The sequence below is a fragment of the Myotis davidii genome, unplaced genomic scaffold (genome assembly GCF_000327345.1).
Source record: "Myotis davidii unplaced genomic scaffold, ASM32734v1 scaffold111, whole genome shotgun sequence".
Taxonomy (NCBI): Eukaryota; Metazoa; Chordata; class Mammalia; order Chiroptera; family Vespertilionidae; genus Myotis; species Myotis davidii.
The window spans coordinates 4,282,749-4,291,395 of record NW_006284347.1 but is presented as its reverse complement, the minus strand read 5'-3'; the positions used below and the strand labels follow the sequence as shown (position 1 = coordinate 4,291,395).

Genomic DNA, 8,647 nt, shown 5'->3' with positions numbered 1-8,647 from the left:
TCTAGTCCCTTTACTTTCCTTAGCCAAAACTCTTAAAATAGAATTTGCAGTGGCTTACTCTTGTGTGCAGGCCGGCACTGCCCAGATGGGATATCAACCAAGGAAGACTTCCTGGATTAAGTTTAACTTAGTTAGGTAACTCTTAATTTGGGCTATCAGACTCCATCAGTTTGCCCAGAATACAGAAGAGAACAAACATGTTTAAAACAAGATGTTTTGGATTTTTCTCAGGCAGTGTTGCTGCACTTTCAAGGTTAGACTAATAAAAACAAAAGTCAGTGAGAGAAAAACCATGACAGAAACTCGCAGGCAAACTCTCAAAATGACGCAGAGCCTTGCTGTTTTGCCTCTAAATGATAAGGAGAGAATCAAGCTTATTTTAGTGTGGTCTCTGAGAGTCTCCAAGTTAGGTTGTGGGGAAGAAAAATTATAGTTTGAAAAACTTCTTGGTATTTTGCTCTTCTCCTAGCAGAGGTAGGGTGGGGTAGTAAGAAAGAATGTTGGACTGTGTCTAAGGAGTTCTGGCTTCCAGTGGGACATTGCCACTAACTTGCTATGGGAACTAAGTCACTGGCTCTCTGAGTTACAATTTCCTCAACTATGTGTTCAAAGAATTGTTGGGTTTCTAATCTCTTTACCAGTTCTAATAATATTACAGAAATTTTCATACTTTCCCTAGATATTTCTCTTATTATTCTCTAATTCTTAGAAAATGGTATATAACTGTTATGAGCATTCATGTTTTGTCTGCTGTGCTAAATTGTAAGGTCCTAAAAACATTTCATATTTAGTCTGCTATTCCTCACAATTTAACACTACAACTGCTACAAGTTAAATAGATATTTGAAGGAATGGAGAATGTGTTGAAATATTTTTTGTTTTGCTTTGCAGATTATTTTCCAATAATTGTTTCTCTTTTTGGTGAGATAAATATCCTTTAGCTAGGTGATAATTGTATTACAGTAATGATATTCCCCCCTATTTTATAAAATGATTTATGGTTTATTTTATAACATAAAAACCCAGAAGCATTATGTTAGCATTCTATTATACTGCTTTTTGGTAAATAACTTTCAGGGAAGATTTCCTATGAACACTTGGCATGGTAAAAGGCTAATGTAACGAATCAGGACTATTTAGCATTACTACTTAGGACTTTTATAGTTGCAAATGTCAAAAGAGCTAGCTCAAACTTGTTCATCCAAAATGGAAAATCTATTTGACTCACGTATCTGAAAAGTTCAGGCTTGGCTGAATCCAGAGCTGAATGACGTCATTAGGACTTATCTTAACTCTTTCCATTTCTTTTGCTTGTTTTTTCTCCGTTGACTTAAATCTGAGGCCAGCTCTTCACTTATGGCTACTCACTAACAGCTCCAAGCTTATATTCTATCCTCTAATACTGGTGTTAGGACAGTGTCTTTTTCAGAATAGTTCTAATGACTTCCAGAGTTGAGATTTATTGTTTGATTGGGTCGTGTGTGGGGATGTGCCTACACTTGTCATTATTCTAGGAATATAGTATATACTGATTCGCTAGGACTGGGTTATGTGCCCAGATTGGTGTCCACAGGTAGCATGTACCGTATCGCCTCCTGAACCTCTTTGACTTAGAAAGATGGTAGGGTGGCTCCCTGTTGGAAAACTTAGGACTATGAAGCAGAAAAAGGTACAATGGATAATGGGCAAGAAAGAACAGTGGGAATCCACAACAAAATTAACAAAAAAGAGGTCCTAGTTATGAAAAACAAAACTATCTTAAGTCTGTTTATATACAAACTAGAGGCCCGGTGCATGGATTTGTGCATGGGTGGGGTCTGGTGGGCCCACCCCAATGGGGAGGGGGGGCAACTGAGCGTGGGGCTGGTTGTGGGGAGGAGCCTCAGGCTGTTGGCCAGCCGGTCCCACCCCCTGATTGAACTCCCAGTTGAAGGGACAATTTGCATATTAGCCTTTTATTATATAGGAAGATTAACTAAGAAATCAACTTTAAACACAAATTCATTTCTAATGTCTACTACCATTTGAGCTTTATGATATAGCTTCAAATATGGTAAACATCTTTTTAAAAAAATATATTTTATTGATTTTTTACAGAGAGGAAGGGAGAGGGATAGAGAGTTAGAAACATCAATGAGAGAGAAACATCGATCAGCTGCCTCCTGCACACTCCCTACTGGGGATGTGCCCGCAACCAAGGTACATGCCCTTGACCGGAATCGAACCTGGGACCCTTGAGTCCACAGGCCGACGCTCCATCCGTTGAAACAAACTGGTTAGGGCTATGGTAAACATCTTAATGAAAAAGCAAACTCATGTCAGTTATGATTTACATTTGGCTGCAAATGACAGATCTAACTACAGTGGCTTTTTTTTTCTGGCCCCAAATGGCTGCTTTAATTCTGGCCTTTATGTTCAGGTTTGCATTAGAAGGAAGCAGATAAGTACAAAGGGATAAGAACTGCTTGCTGTATTTTTTTTTCCTGTATGTTTTTTAAAAATATATTTTGATTTCAGAGAGGAAGGGAAAAGAGAGAAACATAAATGAGAGAGAATCCTTAATCAGCTTCCTCTTGCACGCCCCCTACTGGTGAGCAAGCCTGCAACCTGGGCATGTGCCCTGACTGGAATTTAACCGTGACCTCCTAGTTCATAGGTCGACAATCAACCACTGAGACACACCAGCTGGGCTTTCTATGTGTGTTTTAACGAGTATAACCAACACTTCTACATACTAGTATATCTTATTCATCATATGGTCACATATTTCTTCTGTGGAGGCTGAGAAATACAGTGTTTTAGTTTACCTCAGTACCACCCCGAATTAAACCATGTTGTAATGGTAGGAAAAGGGAGTTAAATGGATATTGGGTGACTGGTCAGTTTGAGCTGCTTATAACAAAATACCAAAAACTGGGTGGTTTACACAATAGATATTTATTTCTCACAGTTCTTGAGACTAGGAAGCCCAAGATTAAGATGCTGGCTGATTTGGTTCCCTGGTGAGTGCATTCTTCCTTGGCTTGCAAATGGCCCCCTTCTGGCTATGTCCTTACATGGCAGAGAGAGCGAGAGGGTTTCTCTTATAAAGAAACTCATCACATCATGGGCCCCACCCTCATGGCCTCATTTAAACCTAATTATATATTATAGCTCCACATACCATCACATTAGGTGTTAGAGCTTCAACATACAAATTTGCAGGTGACATATAAAATCAGTCTACAACATTCTATCCCTGGCCCCCCCAAATTCCTGTCCTTCTTGCATGCAAAATACATTCATTCAATCCTAATAGTTCAAAAAACTTAACTTTAACTCAAAGGTCTAAAGTTCAAATCTCATCTAAATATCTAAATCAGATATGGGTGCTACAGGGAGGTATGATTCATCCTGAGGCAAAATTCCTCTCCAGCTGTGATTCTATGAAACCAGATAAATTATGTGTTTCCAAAATACAATGGTGGGACAGGCAAAGGATAGACATTCTCATTCCAAAATGGAGAAATTGGAAGGAAGAAAAAGCTGTCAGATTGCACAAGTAATTCCAAAACCTGGTAAGACGAATAACATTAGATCTTGAGGCTTCAGAAAAATCCTTTTTGGTTCAATGCTCTGTTTTCCAGACTTACTGGGGGAGGCAGGGAGTGGACTTGCTTCTACAGCTCTGCCAGGTGGGATTGTACTCCCAAAGCCTGTCGTCTACCACCTCAGCCCCCAAGGCTGTATGAAGGTGGCTACTGTCTGGATGGTTGAATCTGAATGAACAGCTACAAAACACACACAGAGCACACATGCGCATGGGGCACGTGCACGCGCGCAGACACACACACACACACACACACCCTTCCCCTCCTTGAAACTGAGGAGGCAGCCCTGATGATCTATAAATCACCTTTGTGGTGATTTTTCCTTCTTCTTAAAGAATAGCGCACATTTTCAGCTGTGTAGTTCTATAGTCCAGTCCTGTAGGATCTAAGAAGTCTGACAGCCTTCCTTCATTTTCTGCTGGGGTGGATGATAAGGTCTATGGTTCACACCCATACTAACCTTCTTATCAACCTGTTAGGTCACACCCTTAATGTTCTCTTCAGAGCAACCTTTCTTATTTCTTGCAGTATGAACAGAGTGAGACTATTACAAATCTTTAAGTTCTGGTTCACTTTCACTTAACAATTCCTTCTTCAACTCATTTCTCTCTTCCTGTGTTTTACTGTAAACAGTCAGGAAGAATCCAACTGCTCCTGCAACACTTTGTGTAGAAATCACCTGAGCTAACTAACCAATTTTATAGTTTTCAAGTTTACTTTCTACAAAACACTAAAATATAGTTCAGCCAAGTTCTCTGGTCACTTTTAAACAAGGATCACCTTTTCATCCACTGTCCAATAACATGGAGAGTTCACCAGAATGGTTTTTACTGCCCCTATTTCCACTAACATTCTATTGATGATTATTTATGTAGTTTCTAAAAAGATGTATAGGCCCTAGCCAGGCAGCTCAATTAGTTAGAGCATTGTCCCAGCTCACTAAGGTTACAAGTTTGATCCCTGGTCAGGGCACATACAAGAATCAAACAGCGAATGCATAAATGGGTGGAACAACAAATTGATGTTTCTCTCTCTCTCTCTCTCTCTCTGAAATCAATAAGTAAAAAATTGTTTTAAAATAAATAAGCAGATGTATAGGCTGAGAAGTCCCATGGTCTACAAGAGGAAGCTGGAGACAGAAGAGCCAATGGTATATAGTTCCTGTCCAAGTCCAAAGGTCTGAGAACCAGGAAACCTGAGTTTGAGTCTGAGTCCAATGGCAGAAGATCAATATCCCAACGCAAAGACACTAAGCAGAGAGCTTATTCCCCCTTACTCAGCTTTTCAGTTCTATTCAGGCTTCCATGGATTGCATGAGGCCTACCCACACTGGGGAGGGCAATCTGCTTTACTCAAGTCTACCAATACAAATGTTAATCTCACCTAAAAACACTCTCATAGGCTCACCCAGAATAATAATTAACCAAATATCTAGGTACTCCATTGCCCAGTCAAGGTGACACATAAAATTAACCATAACAGTGACACTGCAGTTTCTGCCACAAAGATATTAGTGAAAACATTTTAATTTCTTTCTCTTGAGTTTCAGCTGTTTTGTTTTATAAATATATACATATATATATTTACATATATTTTTAACTGCATCCCAGTTTCTTTTTATTTCTTTTCTGTTGTTTTCTTTTTTTTTTTTTAAGTATGGAAGCTCAAGTATAAGATGTAGATTTTTATTTTAAAGCTTTACAGAAAAAAACAAAAACAGAATAAAACAAAAAACTCCTTTTACATTCCACAAAAATTGACAGAAAAGCACCTAGCCAGAAGAGCAGATCGGTCTGAAGGCCCCACCCTGCACACGCCACAACATCCTCTTGGTGGGACAGGGGATAGTCGGTGTGGGACAATGCTGAGGGTCACCTCTCCTTTCTCCCAGAGCTGTCTCCTGTCCTCCCCCGCCCAACTCTAAGCAACTCCCAAATACATGTGGAATCAGATTTCTAGTTTTTCTTTTATCTTTCACACACCACAGTTATTTCATAATTTTTTTGTTTTACTTTTTTTATACCAATGTAACTAAAAGGTAGGAGGGAAGGGGAGGCAGACAGTGTATTTTATGCCTATAAATGGGTGGTGCTGGGGACATGGGGCTGGGCAAACAGAATACATACAGTCGATATGGAAACATCAAGGTTTTGTGTTTTTTTTTTTTTAAAGAAGTATGATCAGTATTATCAGGAAGCATATATATAATGTTTAATCACAGTGGTGTAGCAAGTGTGTTTTTTTTAAAAAAAATTTTCTTTATTTTTTTTAAAAGAGAGGAAGGGAGAGGTTAGAGAGATAGAAATATCTGAGCTAGAAAAACATCATTGATTGGCTGCCTCTTGCGCCCCACTCCCCGCCCCCACAGTGGGTTGAGCCCACAGCCCTGACCAGGAATTGAACCAGTGGCCTCTTCGTTCCTGGGTCCACACTCAACCACTGAAATACACGGGCCAGGCGGAAACATTGAGGTTTTTTGGGTGGTTTTTTTTTTTTTTGAAACACTGAGTTTTGATAGCAAAACGTGGTGGTGAAAGCAGGCCTTGGAGACAGAGGCAGGTGTTTATCAGCTTTGTTCTCAGGGTTTGATGGCCCCATACAGGTCGGTGACACAAATTACTGTGTGATCTGTGTGTAGGGGAGTGGTGGGGGCGGGGAGACAAGGGAAGGGAGCAGAGTTGTGTAAGAAAGGAATCGGAGTGCATAGCATGTCCGGTTAGGGTGAAGCAGAGGTTTTACAATTGCTGCTTTCTCTTCAAAGCATCCAAGTCATTCTTAAGAGCTTCTTGTTTTGATTTGTCTGTAAAAGTCTGCACAGACCTCAGCCCATTGACGATGTCCTTTGTTTTTCCAAAGCAGATCTCATTCAGCATACTTCGGATTTTGTTTCCCATATCCTCTACAAGCGCCCGATATTGGCTATGTGTGGCGAGCAGTGACTCAGTTTCATCTTTCTCCATCTGTAAGGCTGCCTCCGAGGTTCATGGTGCCAGAGCCAGATTTGTTGGTTTGTAGCCACAGCATTCCTGAGGAGGTCAGCTTCTGATGGGTGGTGCAGCCATTGGTTTCTCCTGCACTTCCACCACATGGATGGAATCCCAGCAGCCTCTGATCTTCTTTTATCCATCTCCAGTCTTCTTCTGAGGATCACCCCGGCAAAGCCATGATCCAGATCCCACAGAGAGACAGATGAGATGCCGCCTTCGAAATACAGATCTTGATACTGGTCAAAGGCATTGTGGGCTTCCACCTCCAGCTTTCCCACCTGAGCAGACGCATGCCCCATCTTCCATCTCCTATAGATGGTGACCTATAGGAGTCCCCATCTCTGTTGTAGTCACACAAAAGGTAATCCTTTCCCACCACCTTCTCGGACGATTTTCAGCGTCTGGTTAACAGAAGACAGATCTTCACTTAGACTGGGACCAGGTCAATCAGGTCAATCTCGATTTGCTGTAGAGGCAGGAGCCTCATTAAGTCCGAGGCGCAGTCCAGCTGCTGATCATTCATGGTGGAGATGGCAGCGGAGCCCCGGCTCCCAATTACCCAGGTGTCCAGCTGGTTACATAGGTATTAAGGATAAAATAAATGCTTGATTCCAAATAAAAAATGCCTCTTTTGTTAAGATATTTTTTATCAACTCCAGTGTTATTTTGCAAGTAATTTCTAAAAACAGAATCATTTATTGTATTTTATGACCTACCTTTTTCTACTTGAATTATATACTTTAAACATTTTTTCTGCTATAAAATGGTCTTCTATGACATTTTTAGTGATTGCATAACAGTCTATTGAATGGATACATGATATTTTTCAGTCAATCCTCTATTGTTGGATACTTAGGTGGTTTCCAATTTTTCACAAGCTATGCAACTCTATTACACCCTTGTTATCTCTTTTTGTAAATCCTCACCCAAGGACATGTTTTTATTTATTTTAAAGAGAGAGGAACGGGGGGAGGGGAGAGAGAGAGAGAGAGAGAGAGAGAGAGAGAGAGAGAGAGAGAAACCTTGTTGTGAGAGAGAAAGTTCAATTAGTTGGCTCCCGTATAACCCCTGACTGTGGTTTGAAACTGTAACCAAGGTATGTACCCTGACCAGAAATTGAACCTGAAACCTTTTCAGTGTATGCTTTTGTCAACTGAGTCACCCAGCCGGGGCACCCTTCTTATCTCTTAATGTTTAGTTACAAAAGCAATATATGCTCTTTCTAAATAATAATACAATATAGAATTGTGTAAAATAAAAAGGAAAGTTCCCTATTTCTATTCACCAGCACTTTTATTTCCCAGCATTTCAATTCCCCATGGGGCAACCACTGTTAATAGTTTACTGTGTACCCTTTCGAATGCTTTTCTTTTCTGACTCCTTTTTTTCTTTCTTTCCATTCTATTAACCTATAGCCTTCTGTTTTCTGCTCTTTTCATGCTTAAATTCAAGCAGCCTCTTTACTCTTCTTATTTGCTGGTTAGTCTGGGAAACCTGACAAGCATATCTGTTGGAATTATGTATAAATTCAGACAAAATAACTTCTGACAAAGGCCTCACATCTCTCTGATTAAAGAGCATAAATTTCACTAGTTACCTTTTCTGTTTTGCATTTCAACTGCTAGTAGGCCTATTAAAACTGCCACTTGGCACTCCCAGAGTCAGACAGTTGGAAAAGTAACCTTCAAATAATTGAGGCGTTGCTGTCTTTACTTTTCATAAGCTAAGAGTAAAGTACATTTAAGAAACATTCCTGTTAACTTTTCATGTGTTCATACAACTGACCATGAAAGAAAAATTCTATCAAATAGAGAAGCGCAATTAGAGATTTTATTTTAGTGTATTGGTTCATTCATTAACTATTTACTGAGTGTCTTCCATGTGCCAGGTACTATATAGATATTAGGAATGTAAATATAAAAAAACAGCCCTAACTGGTTTGGCTCAGTGGATAGAGTGCTGGCCTGTGGACTGAAGGGTCCCGGGTTCGATTCCGGTCAAGGGCATGTACCTTGGATGCGGGCACATCCCCAGTAGGGGGTGTGCAGGAGGCAGCTGATCAATGTTTCT

The 8,647-nt window shown here is 40.2% G+C and overlaps 1 pseudogene; it reads right to left on the bottom strand.

Moving 5' to 3' along the window:
* Positions 1-5,977: 5,977 nt before the first annotated feature.
* LOC102768391 overlaps positions 5,978-8,647 on the bottom strand; it is a 5,823-nt pseudogene continuing 3,153 nt past the window's right edge.